The following is an 18,589-nucleotide window of genomic DNA, read 5'->3' on the forward strand; positions in this document are numbered from 1 at the left end:
TGAGACGTCGGTGAGGTGGCGCGAAGCCACCTACACAACGCGCGAGAAATAAACACAGCGACAAGACCTGGCTTTTCTGGCTCGCTCTGTTCCCTGATGAGAGGCTTGTTATGGTTGGCAGAGCGCCCACTCCTCGCTCCTCGCTCCCACTAGAAACCAGATGATTGTTTTTGCTGCCCGAGGTCCACCAGATCCACTTACTGGTTCAGGAGAGCTTTAGCGTACGTCCTGAATCTAAAGAATTCCACATCTACGTTAGGGGTGTGCGATACGAGGCCCGTGGTAACAATTATGATATGGCGATAAAGAAATTGTCGATACGTGGCTCAGGAAATCATTCGAAAATAATCTATGGTACAACTAATAAAAGAGAAAAAAAAACAGAAACTTTTCATCCCGGTGACTGAGTAGTTTGCGTGTTGACCTCACAGTTCTGGGGTCGAGGGTTCGATTCCAGGCCAGTCCTTACTGTGTGCAGCTCGCATGTTCTTGTGTGGGTTTTCTCCGGGTAGTCCGGTTTCCTCCCACATTCCAAAAACATACAAGGCAGGCTGGTTGAACACTCTAAATTGCCCCAAGGTATGCGTGTGAGCTAGTATGGCTACCCATCTCCTCGTGGTTTGTGATTGGCTGGCCACCGATTCAAGGTGTCCCTCCAACCGGTACCCATAGTTGGCTGGGATAGACTCCAGCACCCCCCGCAACCCTTGTGAGGATGAAAAGTTCGGAAAAGGAATGAATGAATAAAAACTCTTCTCATTCTGCTGTGAATTTCAACAAGTTTATCACTAGTAGACGCCCAAACCATTTGAACACGGAAGGCGGCAGAAAACAGTCATTTGTTCATCTGACGACGTTTCCTAAACCACATTTTCTCTTGAAAAAAAGTTAATCGGTTCAAAATATATTCTCAAATTATAAACAGTTTGTCCATTCATCGCTATTTTTAACACATAGCATCTGTTCACATATTAAAAACACAAGAGAATTTAATAGCAAATGCCTTTTCAGTGCCTGGTTAAGGCAATCTAGACTTTCATCTATTAAACTGACCCTTACTGCATACTGTAGTTTACCACTGACACATGCACGCACCTGTCAGATGCGTGTATGCATGTGGGTGTGTGTGCGGGTATGTTAGTGCGTGTGTATTTTTAGCTGACAAACGGAGCAGCTGTTTGCCATTACTCATATCAGCATGCACTCCTTCTCACTCTCTGACCCAGTGTTATTCTTTGCGCGCCACTGGAGCTCCGCTCGGTCTACGACTGTTGGCCTAACCCTGCCAGCTTGTTTTTCCTGCCGTGGCGCTTAAAGCCACTCATTTGAAAATGCTCGCCAGGCTTAATCACTTGTTCCAACAATTGTCTTGCCAATTTCTCTTCTTTTCAGTTAATGGGTCAACGTTTTACTTGCGCAATTTTTGTTTGTTCATCTAAAAGTGAAAGAACGGTCTGGAAAAGCGAGCAAACGCTTCGCCCATAGAAAATATTTCTGTTTCGGATACAAAATGTGATACAAAAAAGAATTTATACGCTGCAATATCTCAGGAAGCTATTTTTGATTGACCTTGAAAACCCACAATCACAGATTTGAAACTTTCTTACCTGTGTGGCTCTGAAGGGAAGGCTACTCAGAATATGAAGACGCCATTGCCAGGATTCACCACGTTCGCGTTGTTGTTTTGATTTTTGCAGTTCTGCAATGGGAAATCAAAAAAGGTTGAATTAACCTGACCAAAAACAAAGTGCAAATCAAAACATAGACAAGACAAAACTTGGAAAACAATGACAGGGTTTGGAAAGGTCATGGCAGTATTCACACCAACCAGAACTGGAAAAAAAATACAAAAAAGGGAACTTCAATACACTTGGATGGGTTAACAAGACATAGGAAACAGGTGGGTGACACGAGGCAGCGGATTGGCTGAGACGCACAAGGGATGAAACAACAGGTGAAAACAGACAACCAATGAAAAATGACAGTATCAAGTAAAAAAAAAAGAGAAAATATGGAGTCTTAATCATTTTTCATCAGTTTTTCCTGAAACTTTGAACAAAAAGGAAAGAAAAGAAAAAAATATTCTGAAATTGAAAAAAAATAAAGATCAATCCTTAAATGTTCAGATCTAAAAGTAATTTTTGCATTCTTTTCCATTTTCCATCTTAAAATACTTTTAGCCTTGATTTGTCAACAAGTGCATTCCAATTGATTTAATGTTTTGTTGTGAAAAACAATTATATTGTATGATGAAAAATACCTCCAACAAGATCCAATTTCCATAATCGTACACATGGAAGGGTATATATATATATATATATTGGGGCTGCGTACGGTTTATGGTCGCAGAAACGATTAAGTAAGACGAGCACGCACAAACGAAAACATGGCGTATACTCACAAAGCCAACTAAAGCCACCATCTTATTTCCTACGCTGTCAGGATCAAGACAAGAGGTGAGGCTGCAACTGAATCTGGCGTGTAGCTGTAAAAACAACTCAAGTGAGCGATAGAGTTTCCTCATTGAGCTGCCAGAGATCAACTGCCGATAGCCCCATCCCAAAAGGCAACAGAAAACATTATTACCTTTAATTAAGAAGCCATTAATGACTTCCTTCCGGGATCGACATAAACATGGAGTTAGTGTTTTATAGAGTGCAATTATCCCGGTGGTGTGATTAGCGCAGAACGGAGTGTCTGCTGGCTTCCTGGCTGGGAGGACATCAGCTTGTTTAGATTAACTCCAACGTGTGAGATTGGATGACGCTTATTGGGCTTATTTTCATTTTCATAAGGAAATGATTCAGAAATTACGAGTGGGAGGGAAAGGAAAAAAACAAATGTCATGTCAGCAGTCAATACCTGTAAATCAGTGGTGTTAAATCTGCGGCCCGTGGTCCAGAAATGGTCCACTCGTGTACAGAACCAGATGTTTGTGAGTTGTGTGATCAAGTGCTTACACTAATTCACTTTGCCAGGGAAGCTAACTTAGAATTATTAAAGCCAGAGGGTGCTAGCGGGTATAGCCTGCCATATTATTATAAAGCCTAGCGCAATGCGAAAAAGCTCTCCCCTCTCCTACCAAGGCCCCCCTAGACCCGGGGCCCAGGTGCAGCTGCACCCCCGGCACCCCCTAAGCTCCGCTCCTGGCGCGTGCACATCATTATCACAAGGTGTCAAGTTAAATTTGAAAAAAAATTCTACGCCCTCTGTTGGACAAGAGCCAAATTGAGCATATTATAGTATGCAAGCTACAGTTTTAAGGCCTTTTTACACACCGTTTGTGCACTACTGTTCCAAAATTACTTGGAGATTACATTTAGGCTCAACAGTTCCAATGGTTTAATGTTAGTTCAGTAATTACCACCACAAGTTGCTCTAAAAAATAGTTGTTTTTCAATTCAATTCAATTCAATTTTTAATTGTGATCACGCTGTAACTTTGGCATTTTACCAGGTACACCACTGAAACAAAAACATGAAGAAATCTTACACTGTTTCAATGGCTTAATGTTGTTTAGACAAGTTCGATATAGTCCATTTCATTTTGACTGGTTCCATCTTCCCAGTCAAAATGGATCGGACGCCTCTCGCTCGAAGACGGAATTTAACGTCTATAGTCGTCATGCCAATGTGTTAAAAGGGGAAAATTGCAACTCTTCAAAACTACAGTCGCTGTTTAACAATGCCTTCACTCCAGTCATGTGCAAATATTCTATACTTGATTGAACTACTGTATGGGTGGCGCATTGAAAAATGCAGGCCGGAGGACATTGGCAGATTGAGGTCAGTTTAAGGACCGGCCAGTTTAAAGATTTGTAACACTACACGTGATACCAGGGGTGCTTCGTGGATAGCTTGAGGTTGAATGAAAGTTAATGGGGGAAGGGCACGAGTGCAAGTCTGGCAGACGAAGCGCAACTCTCCGCAGGGGATTTCCAAGCGCGATTTAGCCACGCAGTCCCCAAAGGTCAAATCATTAACCCTTTATTGATAACGTGGAGAAGTTTATCCCTCGGGCGTCAACACTTTTCCAAACAGACGTCCACTCTACAGATGTCCCGATGGCGTATTTTTGCATGCCAGTCTAGTCCCATATTTAAATAATGGCTTCTCAAAGATAAACACAAACTAAATAATCAAATGGGGAAATTGGAGCGGATTTTCTTGACTTTAATGCTCTCTTTTACCTGCAAAGTTTGTTTCAGTATTGCAAATATTAATACAAAATATAAAATGTACAGTATATGTATTTTTTGCACTACACATCTGGATTATTTAAGTATATATAAAAAGTCATGCAATGTGATAACTTGATCTAGCGCATGTGTCAAAGTGGCGGCCCGGGGGCCAAATCTGCGCCGCCGCCTCATTTTGTGTGGCCCGGGAAAGTAAATCATGAGTGCCGACTTTCTGTTTTAGGATCAAATTAAAATGAAGAGTATAGATGTATATTAAATTTCCTGATTTTTTCCCTTTTAAATCAATAATTGTATTTTTTAAATCATTTTTTTCTGTGTTTTTAGTTCAAAAATCATTATGTAAAATCTAAAAATATATTTAAAAAAAAAAAGCTAAAATAAACATTGTTTTAGATCTATAAAAAACGGAATATTCAGGGATTTTAATCCAGTTCTTTTAATCCATTTATTAAAAAAAATCTAAATATTATATCTAAAATGATCCGGCCCACATGAAATCGAGTTGACGTTAACGCCCCTGATCTAGCGTGATTTGGATATTTTTTGTTTTACTTTTTGTTCTGAAAAGTTTGTTTTGCAAGTGTAAATAATAATATAGAGTTCTGTATTTATATATGTATTTTCTGGAATACCCCTCAGCCTTATTTTGTTGTTTACAAGCCTTAACCACCATTATAGAAATATCAAATCCGTTCTAATTGTAAAGACTGGGATTGAGTCATCATGTCACATCACTGCCAGAAACAGCTAATATAAAAATATATACTTAAAAAATAAAATTAAAAAAACTTTGCCCAATTCCATTCCACTGAAAAGGAGATTTCATGATCACATAATCGGACCTAAGACATTACTACACTTTCAATAAACAGCCTCCCTAATGTGGGTAAATCAAACGAACATCATGGCAACTAATCAGGTTTTAGACCGTCCATAACATGTTTATCCGCAGCGTGTGTAGGAAAGTTTGTCTACATGGTCACAGTTGGTGTTCAGCATTAAACATCATTGTAACGCACCTTTTTTTTTTTGCCCTTCCCAAAGATCACCAATTAAACTAAACACAAGGCTCCTTGTCTTTCCACGCAACGCGAGCATGAGACGGCTGCGCGACTGCGGGGAATTGGCGTGCGCTTTGGGACAAACTCCGACCTCATCGCCCAATTCAGAGCCAGGAGGTTTCGGGCGAGGAGAACCACGTGAGACGAGTTGTGGAGGAGGACAAAAACAGCCAAATACGCCCACTCGCAGAGCCAGCTGCTGCAGTTCTGCTGATTGTAAGACGCTGCATGACATCGATTTAAAGACGCAATAGTAAATAGCGGCACAAAGATTAACTAGCATTAGCCAGTGAGTCAAACGATCTGTTGCGAGAGATAAATAAGAGCAGCAGATAATGTGATTACGGCTGATTACGGACGGACACTATCTGCAAAATGGTTACTTATCAGCAAATGCAATTGAGCTGCAAGAGGGTCGAAACTACGGCCTGCTTTTATTGGCCCGCAAAAGAATCTGAAATGCAGTCTACATTCAGTTGTATTTATCTGCTTTAACACTAGATGGGGGTAAACCAGAGGTCTCCAAAGCGGTCCTGGAGGGCCGTTGTGGGTGCAGGTTTTTGTTCCAACCGATCCAACACAAACAGTTTAACCAATGAGGTTTCTGCTGAAAAAAAGAAGCACCTGACTGCAATCCACTGATTGCACTTCTAGGATACCAGATTGGTGGAAAGGTTTCCTCTTACCGGTTGGAACGAAAACCTGCACCCACTGCGGGTCTTTCTGGAATAGTTTGGGGACCACTGGGGTAAACACTTGAACAGCCCATCTCCAGGATTATGGAACCTTGTAGGAAACTGTCAAATTTGGGTACCATTTTGGTTCCCATAAATACATCGATTTAAAAAATATCTATCGTTGTCAATAGCAGGCAATGAGCACACTTCTTTTTTTCACTTCCATTTTGGGGTACTTGCAGGTCACTTCTGGTAAATTTTGGAAAATTTCCCATTTATTTTAGACTTTTCAGGTTATTACTCGTTTCCGTGTTACTTCCCGTTGATTTTGGGGGTATTTTGCGATTTCTTATTAACTCATTGGCTGACCAGTGAGCAGGACTCATGCCATATTTTCATTCATTTATTTTCCGTTCCGCTTATCCTCACAATGGTCGTTTGTATTCCGTCTGGTGGGCAGTTTGGTATTCAGATTTTTCAGGCAGTGGTCCAACCTAACAAAGACTTTCTTTCTCACTGCAAACGTGATTCATATAGTCTTGATGCCTATTTTCCTACTAACTACCAATTGTAAACGAGTCCAATCCCTTGACCAGGCAGATGACCTGGGGCTTGTTTAGACGTAGGGGGGCGGGGCGCTGGTGCGTAGGCACCGATGGTGCTTTTGATTGTGATTGCGAACGTTCTAATCTCAAGTGTGCGTGAGAGAAAAAAGGACGTTCGGCTTCCCCTCCCCCGTGGAAAACATGTCTCCACACTTGGAGACGATGCTTAGACTCGCTTCCCTCGTTTTCAGCACATCAGCCACCATGACAGGCATTTATGAGCCATGAAATTTAATTGTTACAACGTTGAAATACATTTATCTATGTGCATGTGATAAAGAACGCAATTGCACACTTGGAAAGTTCAAGAGTTGAAGCTCGCGTGGGGATACGTTGTCTCACGTCGCGAACCGCTTGACGCCGCACTGCCAACCAGCGCCGGTTTGGGATGACCGACCATGATACGCGGTTCATAAAACCTCAGCGCAACGGGACGGTTCAGTCCGAGTTCAAGGCGGTAGAGTTGTTTGACTAACGTGGGGAGCTCTTCCCTACCACTTTGCTCTCTGGTCTGTTTTTAGTCTTTGAGGGGAGAAAAAAAACAAGCTAAAAATACACCCTGATTATTATTCACAAAGACAAACCCATGTAAATGTCCCACTTTTCATTCGGCAGATTTAACGCTCAGTTCTCTAATTGTTCTCTGCTGCTTCTCAAAACTCTAAACACCCTAAAGAAAAGCCACGCAACATTCCCATTAAAGCAAAAAAAGAATAAATAGCTCTCTGCCGTGTGACCGTGGCAAAGCGACTCCCATTTTGCTCCGTCCTCTGTTTGTTTTCACCCCCACTATTGTAATTGCCCAGCCCCCCATTAAAACTCAAACTACCCCACGACTAGTAAACAGACCTGAGCAACCCCGGCACCCTGACTCAGGCTCATAAAAACACGACATGGGAGAATAGGGAAGGCGGGCGGGAGGACTGGGGGAGGTTTGGGGGTGATAGGAGGAGTTGGAGTGTGTTCATGTGTGTGCATGTGCGTTTGTGACCCCGGCCCCCCTGCCAGCAGCAGTCACAGTCTAATTACTGAAATCTGTATGCCAGCTAAAGGCATTGTAGGAGTCAGCATTGTGGGATAGCCCATGAGAGCAGTCGCCATTCTTCCCTCGGGTGCCCTCGATTTACTGGGCTGGAACCGCCTTTAGGGCCAATGAGTTTAGGAGAGAAAAGCATGTTTCAATGAGGATAAATGACACAAGCGTTGTCATGTAATCAAGCAGGTAACTAGTCAAAGGACGTCCAGAAATGATCACAGATTTTCATCCATATGAAAACTAGAAATCTTTACATACTGGAGAACAAAACTAGCTTCTGGTAGTTGGGATGGCAGACTGTTGGGATAAAAACGACACTTACATTGAGTACATTTGTATTCCCAGGTTTTATGTTGTTATCCAATACTACCATCGCGCATGGCAAAGCATGACGCCTTTTCATTTTTTATTTTTTTAACGTCCTTGTTGTTTCATTTGTTTGTTTTTTGTTGACTTTTCCGTGCAAGGATGATGTCATTTGGCCCAGTGTGAAATCCCGCCACGTGTAACCAGATTAGAGCAGCGCTCCCATGTTGGAGCCCAGCAGGGAGACGCTGGCTGCAGTTTACAATCCCCAGCCTCAATTTTTAACACGCCCGTGACTGGATTTTTAAGCCTAATGCTGTTAATCTTCTTGATTTCCAGAGTAAACGCATTAAGGGGACATGCTGGAGGTAAGATAACAGCAGACAGGGAGGATGATGATAAAAAGCCAACATTGTTTTCAAGTATGCTCCAACTTCGTAGTATATATCAAACGCACTGTGATCTTGTCAAATACAGACGAGCGTCTCAAATCAGGGTGTGCCAAAAAACAATGGCATCGCGACTCCTATCACCAGCTGGTATTTACCTCCCTGTAATCTTCACGGTGTTTTCACCAGAAAAACAGTATCGGGGGCAAAACAAGTTGAATTCCTGTTAAACGGTGGTGTCTAACATGCGGCTCGTGGGCCAGAAGGGGCCCGCTGGGGTTCTGATCGGGCTGTGCTGCCTGACTTTGTTGCTCATTCATACTGTACGTACGTAAATAAATGCTTTCAGAAGTTTGAGTTGTGTGATCACTACTGCACTTTGCTCAATTTTCTATCCGCAATCACATTTGTTCATCGGCCATCAAAGCAGTGCCTTCAATAGTAGCCGATAAGTTAAAAAGCATCCTTAAAAAGCCACAAAACCAAGAGAAAGTCTCTTGGAAATGGCCCAAAATCAGCAGAAAGCGACAAATAAACAAGAAGCATCCGGGAAAGTCACTCAAAATCAGTAGAAAATGAACCAAAATTGACCAAAAGTGACCTGTAAGTACCCTAAATAGAATGGAAAATGAACTCATTGCCTGCTATTGACAATGATGGATGTCCAATTCACTTAAACTGGCTGTGGATGCTCATTTTTTAGTGCCATTGGCGGCACTAGACGTCCAATCCATTTTGACGGGGCCGATTCAAATGCTCAGTGAGATGAAGTAATAACACAGTACGGTGGTGGCTTTTGCCGTGGTCAGACAGCTGAGGACCTATGCCTGCTTTCGCCCCATGCGGTGGATTCTGGTGGCCGCGTGTCGTCTGTGCGGACCACAAGGCCCGCCGCCGTCTCGCTCCAGCGTCGTAGTCGCCCTCGCCGGCCGGGCCCGACTTTACCTCACCGCATTTCACCCTACCACAACATGGTGACAGCACGCAGCCGCAGTCACGTGAGGCTTTCCGCGTCGCATGCACGGCGTTTGCGTAGGGTGGCAAAAGTTCACTTTAACTCACTTTTCACATCAGCCCATCTTTTTATCTAATTCCATCCTTATGAAAATGACGTGATTGGGCCCAATTTTCTCGATCGGTTCTGCAAAACGTCTAGAATAACCCTAAAAAAAAAACTTGGTCGACTGATTGCTTCTCGTCTTTCCCAGTCGGAATGGGGTGGACATCTACTGTTATTAATGTTTTTTTAATGAATATTATCAAATTCCTTCTTCTTTACCAACTACCACACACACACCCAAACATACATATATATATACACATATATACAGATATACACATATATGCATATATATACACATATATATGCATGTTTATACCGTATATATGCATATATATGCATATATATATACACACGTATATATGCATATATATATATATGCATACATATATATGCATATATATATATGCATACATATATATGCATATATATATATATATGCATATATATACACATATATATGCATATATATACACATATATATGCATATATATACACATATATATGCATATATATACACAGATATATACGCATATATATACAGATATATACACATACAGATATATATACGCATATATACACATATACACAGATATATACACATATACACATATATACAGATATATACATATATATACACATATACTACACATACATATATACACACACATATACACATTTACACACATACATATATATACACATCTATACACATACATATATACACACATCTATACACATACATATATACACACACACATATACACACATACATATACGTATACACACATACACATACACAATTATATAAAGAAAAGAAAGTTGCATGTTTGAGTGAACTTTTGTACAAGGACTACCTTTTCCATCTTCCTTTAATGTCCTATAGCTGGTGACATAGTTCATGGGGTCAACTCAAACAAATCACAGAGAGTTACATTGCAAAGGGACATAGCTACATGGAGCACGGAGTAAAATGTCATGGAATTAAGGTCACCTCCTGAAGCCATAACAGTACTCTAGCTCGAACCTCTCTGACAGCCATTACTTATTTAACAGACAAATAAGTCCCAACGACTCCGGTATCTGGATGTCGACACTTTCTGTTAAAGTGATTTGGACTGGCGGCTTGGACTTGTCAAAAGCACTTGTAGCACACAATAGCACATTACGCCTATTAACTTGTTTTCCAGGCTACACTCATCTTCTCAGTCTGCATCTGAAATGAATTCATCTGCCTTGGAAGGGAATTATTCATGAGCAAATGTGCTCGTTGGAATGCTTCATCTTGTTTTGCATCACCGCTCTTTTCCTGACACTATTCTGCCGGGACTGTCTGTCAGAATCATCCACTTTTAATAGCACCGCCGCACCAAAACAACAAAAGATACCAAAAGTATGCAATTTCATTCAAGTTCTTCATCATTCAACCTTCTTAACGAATACCGTTCTAATCCAGTGGTGGTTACCGAGACTTTGTCTCTCTGTTGTTTTGTTGATTTTCGACGGCTAGTTTGTCGTTCCGCAGTGGGACGGAGGGGACTTTAGGTTAATGACGAATAGCCAAAAATGTGACGACTGAAATGTGTTTAGATATCAGAGCCGTAGTCCCCGGTGGCTCCCGATTCCAGATGTCTACTTCTCTCTTATTGAGAAGAGCGGGTTCAGGAGTTTATTCTTAGTCCTTTGGGAAAAAGCATTAGCAAGCTTATTATGCAGCTATATTGATAGCTGGACTGTGTGTTAAAAAGAAAATAATAATCACGGGCTAGTTTGGCAGGTTCTGGGAAAGACATAAAACTTGACGAAAAGAATAATAATGGAAAGCCGAATACTTGTCAATCTCGTGGGAGTTCTGCATAAATTGAGGCATCAAAAACATCTTTCTTTGAGTTTCCTTTCTGTTTTTTTTTTGTTCAACGGGTGGATAAAAATGGCAAAAATAACCTGATAACTGCAAAAGAGGAAAATTATTCATTCATCTATGTAGCGCAAGGGTGTCAGACTCGGGTTGGTTCGCGGGCCACGTTAACGTCAACTCGATTTCATGTGGGACGGATCATTTTAGATATAATAACTAGATTTTTTATATATAAATGGTTAAAAGAACTAGATTAAAAGCCCTGAATATTCAGTTTTTTATAGATCTAAAACAATGTTTATTTTAGCTTTTTCATGTATCTTTAGATTTTACAAAATGATTTTTGAACTAAAAACACAGAAAAAAAATGATTAAAAAATTACAATTATAAATTTAAAAGGGGGAAAATCAGGAAATTTAATATACATCTATACTTAAATACTTTAATTTGATCCTAAAACAGAAAGTCGGCACACATGATTTACTTTCCCGGGCCACACAAAATGATGTGGCAGTCCAGGTTTGGCCCCCGGGCCGCCACTTTGACACGTTGTAGCGCGTAAGGGCCGTGGGGGTTGCTGGAACCTATCCTACCTGACTTTAGGCGATTTGCACACTACACCCAAGACTGGTCGCCAAAGGGCAAACAGAGAGAGAAACAACCATTCGCACTCACAATCATAACCCCACCTGCAGGCATCAAGCCCCCACTGAAGTCAGGCAAGTCAACCACTACACCATCTTTTCAACAAAGGAAAGTAGGAAGTGTCATTGTGGAAAAAGTTACAATAAGATGTTTACATGTTTGGTATTCTTGGAAAAAAAAATGTTAATTTCTTTGCTCGGATGTTTTGTTTGCGCTATCCTATTAGAGAGGCCTTGACAATGCCATCATGTTGTTCCTCATTAGCATATTTCAGAGCGAATAAGTGTCATTTTTGCTCGCCGCCTTCAGGTACTGCACACAATTTTTCCTAATTGATGTGATTCAACGACGGTGTCAGTCCAGAGTTCAAACGCTGTGCAAAAAGATGAAAGCACGAATACAAACGGTCACAACACCAACATCAATTCAACACGCTTCGAAAAAAGAAAAGCATGAATGCAAATAGCCACAACATAAACACCAATTGCCCACAACACAAATGCAAAAAGCCACAACAAGAATGCAAAAGCCACCGCATAAATTCATGAATCCTGAAGTGGACTAAATTCCACAGAAATAAACATTAAGACTACAACTACCGTCCTGATGCTACTGCATAAAAAATATATGTAGTATACCAAAGTGTCAATTTGTGAGCAAACTTTTGTAACTTACGTGTTCCAACTTTGCAGACGTTTCATTTAATTACACTCAAAAATAAATTGAAACAATTCAACATAATATACATACGTTCAACTCCCTATACACTTCCTTACAGTGTGCGGTATAGTCCATCTACAGGTCGTATGTTTGCATCGGTACTGTCACTTTTTGCATTTGTGTTGTGGCCATCGAGGTTTGTGTTGTGGCTATTTGTATTTGTGTTGTACCTATTTGTAATCGTGTTTTTTTGGGGGGGCATTTTTGTTGTGGCAGTTTTTGAAACTTTGCCCAGCGTGAATTTGACTTTGACACCCGCACTTCAAGGAGTTTCAAAACATTTAGTAGCAGTAAAACCTGAAAGGGAGAACAAAAAAAAAAGTTGAGTCTTGCCTGGGGGAGAAAAGGGAGGCAAACCAGGACTTTGTTTACTGCCATGCAAACTTGAGTCCTCAGGCCCAGTTGCATGAGCAATTGTTTGAGATGAGCTGGCTGCCCGCCAAAGTCGGAGTAAATCACCACTGTCAGTCAGCAACAACAGCCCTGGGGGAGGGGGGCGGTCGGTTTGGGGGCATTTACGTAAGGATGACGGGGAGGGGGGGGACTTTGCTTCGTGTTTTTGTATTCGATCGACATACAGATAGTGGGCAAGTCGGGAAGAAAAAGAGTGGTTTGGAGTGACCCAAAATTGGGGGATGGAAGGAAAAACTCAGGAGAGAGAGAAAAAGGGAGGGAAAATGAGGGAGGACCAGGTCTTCTGTTGTGAAACATGAGCTCGGAAAAAAGAAACCCTCAACGTCCAACACTCTACCCAATGTTTTTCCAGTTGTTACTGTTTCGGAGGAGGACCGTTGCGTGAGACGTGCACACACGAACGAACGAGCATAATTGTCCAAGCGCCCCACCCCTGTTGTTTTGCTCCTCATCATCATCGTCGTCGTCGTCATCCCATTCTGCCGTTATCAAGGTGAGGCGCTAACCTGACAGGCGGCGTCCCGCTCGGCCAGTTGCCGCCGCTAGGACGACGCCTCTAGAGAGCGGGCGTGAAGTGAGCTCGTCTCTCATTACTACACACCTCGGGCCCCGTGTCATGTGTCTTCAGCAAAGCACATGAGCTTCTGCCTATTTCTTTTTTAATCTCCACTACAGGAATCTCTTCTCTTTTTTTCTTTCCTGCCAATTAGTTCTCAACAATGAGTCCGCTTGTTTATGTAGCGTGGACTGAGTGACATCTCCCTGATAATTAGGCCGGGCTCGTGTCTTTCTCAGCGACGCGCCAAGTGCCTGATTTTCTTTCTCTTCGGCGTGGAGAGACAGCTGCCCACTGCGTGGAGGCGGACTATTGCTTAATTGGCTCCAAATGGCTCAGTATGGGTATGAGATGTGATCGAGCTGGAATATTGAGGGGTGAACAATAGCCAGCGGGAGACCGAAGACAAGTTCAGCAGGTTCACCAGCGTTACGCTGAGGCCTTAAATCCCTCCCCTTGACCACAGGATACAAGAGTTTGTGAGTCAGAGATTTTTGTGAGTGTGTGTGTGTGTGTGTGTGTGTGTGTGTGTGAATGTGTGTGTGTGTGTGTCACAGCTGTGAGGCTGCGAGTGACTGCAGCTCAACAAAGCAGCGAGCAAAGCTGGCCTGCTCTTAGTAAACAAAGGGAACTCACAGTGCTTCATAGCGACTGCCCAACCTCCCCAAACCAAAAGAAGCAGTGGAGCACAGCCCGTTTAAAGCAACATATAGAACATATAGATCAAGTTGGAATAGTGAAGAGCGCAAATAGAACATATCCTTAATACAATGACAGTCATCAAATGGTTTTAGATCTATTTGTATATTTGACCATCTTATTCCTAAAGTCCCCTATGGGCGATCAATAAAAAATAATGTATTTCTCATCTCTCATCTATTGCTCATGTATCTGGATAAGACTACTGTAAATGTATCTTGCATTTTAAAGCAGGAAAAAGGTACTAAAAAGCACTATTTTATGAAATGCCAAACGCGTTTAGTCCTCAATTAGATCTGTAAATTAACACATGAGCACTTTGGTCATCAGTGGAAAATCCCCATACACAGTATTTATACAGGTATGCTAATTTGACAGAACTCCGAGTTTAATCTCCTAATCGTCCACAGCTATTTCTTGAATAAAATCGGACACCCGGCAGGAGTGAACCATCTGCCTCGCTACATTCTCCTCCAAACGTGCAAAACATCCAGTTAAAATTGCATGAGGTTTCCCTCTACATGCTACCCCGATGCAGAGCGAGAATGTAAACAACAACGTCACTGAAAATCCTCCTATAGATAGGCAGAACACTAACAGGCTCTTTCTATTAGATGACAGAACGCACAGTAATCATCATGACCCTTCATACAATGAGATAGGTCAAACTTTCCAGAGAGTATTGTCTATTTTTTCAGGATTTGTACTTTTTGTGACATTCCATTGTCAGTTTATTTGACTTTTTTTACCATGTAAAATGTATGCCATTTTATCAGCTAAAGATCTAATTGTCCATCCATCACATTAGTTTAATTTGTGGTCAAATGGAAAAGAGTTAAAAGTGTATCCCAACACAGAGAAAACATATGCATGGTAAAATTCATTCACAAAGGGAGCACACCAGAAAACAGTATAGTACATATAACTAAGCACAAAAAAACTCAGTAAATCGGCAAATAAACTAAGGACAAGGCACAACCGGCCATAAAAAGCCAACCCCAAGGTATCGCCAAATAAACAAAGACGCCATGTCGGTGTGTAAACTATCGAGTCAAAACGCAAAAACAAAACACAAACGAGAAGTCTAAGAAAATGTAGGTCGCACACGGCGGTAAGCACGGCAACAGTCTAACAACAGCTGACTGTGACAGCCGTCCTTAAATACCGAGTGCACCTAAAGCACCACAGGTGCACTACATAGCCCCGCCCATCCGGTTCAACCAGATGCTGGAATAAAAAACAAGGAACAACTGAGAACACAAACAGATATAACAATTATTATCATCATTAGCTTCCTTTATCCCGTCCATTTTTTTTTTCAAACCGGGCAGCAAACCACCAAACATACGAACGTAGAAATCCTTTTAGTCTATGTCCTCCTCAAGTGGTTGGCGTAAACGTCAGAACGGAGAAAATAGAAGGATGGTTAGATTCCGCTTGATGGAGGATGCCAGCCTAACGGCCTGAGCTAATAACAGACTGCGACATCTAACATCTGGAATTCTGACAAACCCCCCTTTGACTCATCTTCCTTCAGTAGTCACGGAGGGTGAACTTAATTAAAAGTGTAATTCTTTACGCTTTAAAAATGCAATTTCCTCAAAGGACCTCATTTTCAATAGGTGAACTGTCAGAAAGGGATCACTCCGGGGTCGTCTGTGTCGTGGCGTTAGGGGCTACTTGAGAAGTTCTTTTGGCTGCAAGGGGGCGTTGATAGGATGGAGGGTGTCAACTCAGCAACTACACGTTAACGCCACGTTGCCGTAACCCTCTGGCGGAACATCGTCATTCGCTTAAGCTCGTCGAAGCCCCGGTCGGATTTGTCGGTCTTTAGTCTTCGGGCCGGACAGAAAGCCGCCGCGCCGAGTTGGGCAAGTAGGAGTTAAGCTGCTGTGTTTTGATTGACTTTGCAGACATAAACAAGAGCCGCACTTGTGTGCGACCTCTGAGCCCGACCTCAGAGATAGAGCTTCTCTAATGGGTGTCTCTTTCAGCAGGAGGCCAGTCCACTGGAACAGAGGAGCCATTGTTTGGCCCCGGGAAAGCCAAATCTCTCCCTATTAAAGAGCCGAGCCCAGACCAGAAGACCATCGGGGGCCACGAGGCTGCGCGATACAGCCGGTCGCACAGCCAACGTCTTTTACACCATCTCACATTTTCTCTGTGACGCACACAAAATTGAGCAGAAACGACACGTGTCCCCGCGTTCCGTCACTTAACACACCCGAAACGGGATTAGGAGACGTGTCCTCTAAGACCAGTATGAGGAAAGAAGCTGTTTTTCTCTTCGCAAAGCACATCCCACTTTGAAAGCCCGCAGACGAGTGTTTTCCTTCCCTCGCGAGCGGCCAAACAGGTGTGTCAGGTATCAGCCAAGCGTGAAACCGTACCTGGCGCGCATGACAATACGAGCGCCACGTGTCTGGCCCCGGGTTATGGACTGGAAGACAGCGGCGTGCTTGGAAACTAAACAAAAATAATACAAGTACACCCACAGGCCACACTGTGTTAGTGCTGAGATCAATTACTTATTACCTATCTATTTATGTCTAAAATGCCTTTCCTATTTCTGCATCCTCACCCTCTTGCTACTGTGACAATGAAATTTCCCGAATACGGGATGAATTAAGTTATACAATCCAATCCAAATACGCTCCATTTTAAATGGAGGTAATCATTTACTCATTGTAGATAACGTTTGTTGTCAAACGGTATAGCGTTGCACAGAGTTGTTTTTATTCTTGGGGTTAGGCAGTCATTGTTTTTACAAATTGACAATCTTTTTTATGTACTCATTGGCTGCCATTGACAGTGATAGACGTCCAATCCATTTTGACTGGGAAGGCCCTCAGTCAAATTGGATTGGCGACAGAAAAAAAATGTAGATAACAACATAGCTCAATTTATCACATTGAATTTCATTAAAATCAAAAAAATTAATTCAATAAAATTGTCAATTTTAATACATAAATCTCAATATATTGCAAATTTTGCCCACAGAGCTAATATAAAGGCACTAATTAAGTTACTATAAAAACTAAAAACTGTAACAGAATGTTGCCTGGACTTTATCTTATATGTCTTATATTGAAAGATATCAGATTAGACCACTTACAGTTTGGACACCCCTGCCTTGGACTCAAGTTCATAAACATACAGTATGTACTTGAAAAAAAATCTTCATGATTTAGTGAAACATATATTTATGACTCCAAGCTGATTGTGGTGGCAAATAGATACTTTTATGGTCTACATTCACCAGTGATACGCTGTGCAGTTTCATGTTTATGTGTGTCAGGAGCAATCAATCACTTTCGGGCCTTGAGGGCATCCACGCTGCGGTGTAACAAATCTGTATAAGCTCAGCAGCCTGTGCCTTAATGCGCTGTGAGGTAACTCTCATTCTGTTGTCATGCAACACTTGCTTGTGGATCTGTGGAGGGCCAGTCGCGGGCAACGGTTATTGGGGGGCTTCGGAAGCCCCGCTGCGCCGGATAAATTAATGACCTCGCAGCAGGAGGGTTGCGATGAGGACAGGCTAAAGCTAAAGCTGCCTATTTTTTTAAAGGATTTTTAACAGGTATGGCATGCAGTGAAATGCAGGAAAACACACAAGTCCAAAAAATATAGACATATATTGTGATATAGTCAAATAAATCTCTTACCAGGATGATGTCCACTTCTTTGGGGTCTTTGTGGTTTATTTCCAAGTGAATATGAACATTAAGATGTACTAAATAGCAAAAAAACAAACAAAACAATAGAGATCCCTTCTGGCCAGAGGTTTGGATGGATTGACGAGATATCAGAAACAGCTGCCAGCAACAGGTGAAACCAATGGGTCAACAGAAAGGTCACAAAAAGGGAAAAAAAAACAAGAATATACACAAAAAACAACATGCATTTTTATATTAGATAGATCTGATCATTGTAAGCGTGCCAAATCAAAATGAATTGGCCATCTATTAACACCAATGATTTAATTAGTAAAAAAATAGATCAAGACATTTTTAAAACTCCATCTTTTACCCTTCAAAAAGGAAGTGGTATGGCTCGATTTCTGACCACATGATTGGATGGATCTGCGATTTCTGACCACATGATTGGATCTGAGATATTTTGATTATAAACTTTAACAAGTACTTGAATGAAGAAAATGTGACTTTATGAAGCTGGCAATATTTTATACCCATAAATACAGAAAGACTAAACTCCAGTAGACATGTTCAATAAACTTTTATTGAAAAAAAGTACCAATAAACAACTGAAAAATCCAGGAAAAAGATTTGTAGAGCAAAGCTCCATATGTACAGCATATTGCACTACATAACACATTGTCTTTACTTCCATAATATAAGAAC

General features: G+C 41.7%; 1 long non-coding RNA gene across 1 annotated transcript in view; it reads right to left on the reverse strand.

Annotated features, from left to right (window-relative positions):
- Window positions 1-18,048, reverse strand: part of LOC144089513 (uncharacterized) — a 34,413-nt gene extending 16,365 nt beyond the window's left edge. The window contains exons 1-2 of the long non-coding RNA XR_013305090.1: window positions 17,894-18,048; window positions 1,608-1,699 (exon numbers count right to left, since the gene is read on the reverse strand). This is a non-coding gene — a long non-coding RNA (uncharacterized LOC144089513). The remainder of the gene's footprint in view (window positions 1-1,607; window positions 1,700-17,893) is intronic.
- Between the last annotated feature and the right edge of the window lie 541 nt (window positions 18,049-18,589).

The sequence above is a fragment of the Stigmatopora argus genome, chromosome 15 (assembly GCF_051989625.1).
Source record: "Stigmatopora argus isolate UIUO_Sarg chromosome 15, RoL_Sarg_1.0, whole genome shotgun sequence".
NCBI classification, from domain to species: domain Eukaryota; kingdom Metazoa; phylum Chordata; class Actinopteri; order Syngnathiformes; family Syngnathidae; genus Stigmatopora; species Stigmatopora argus.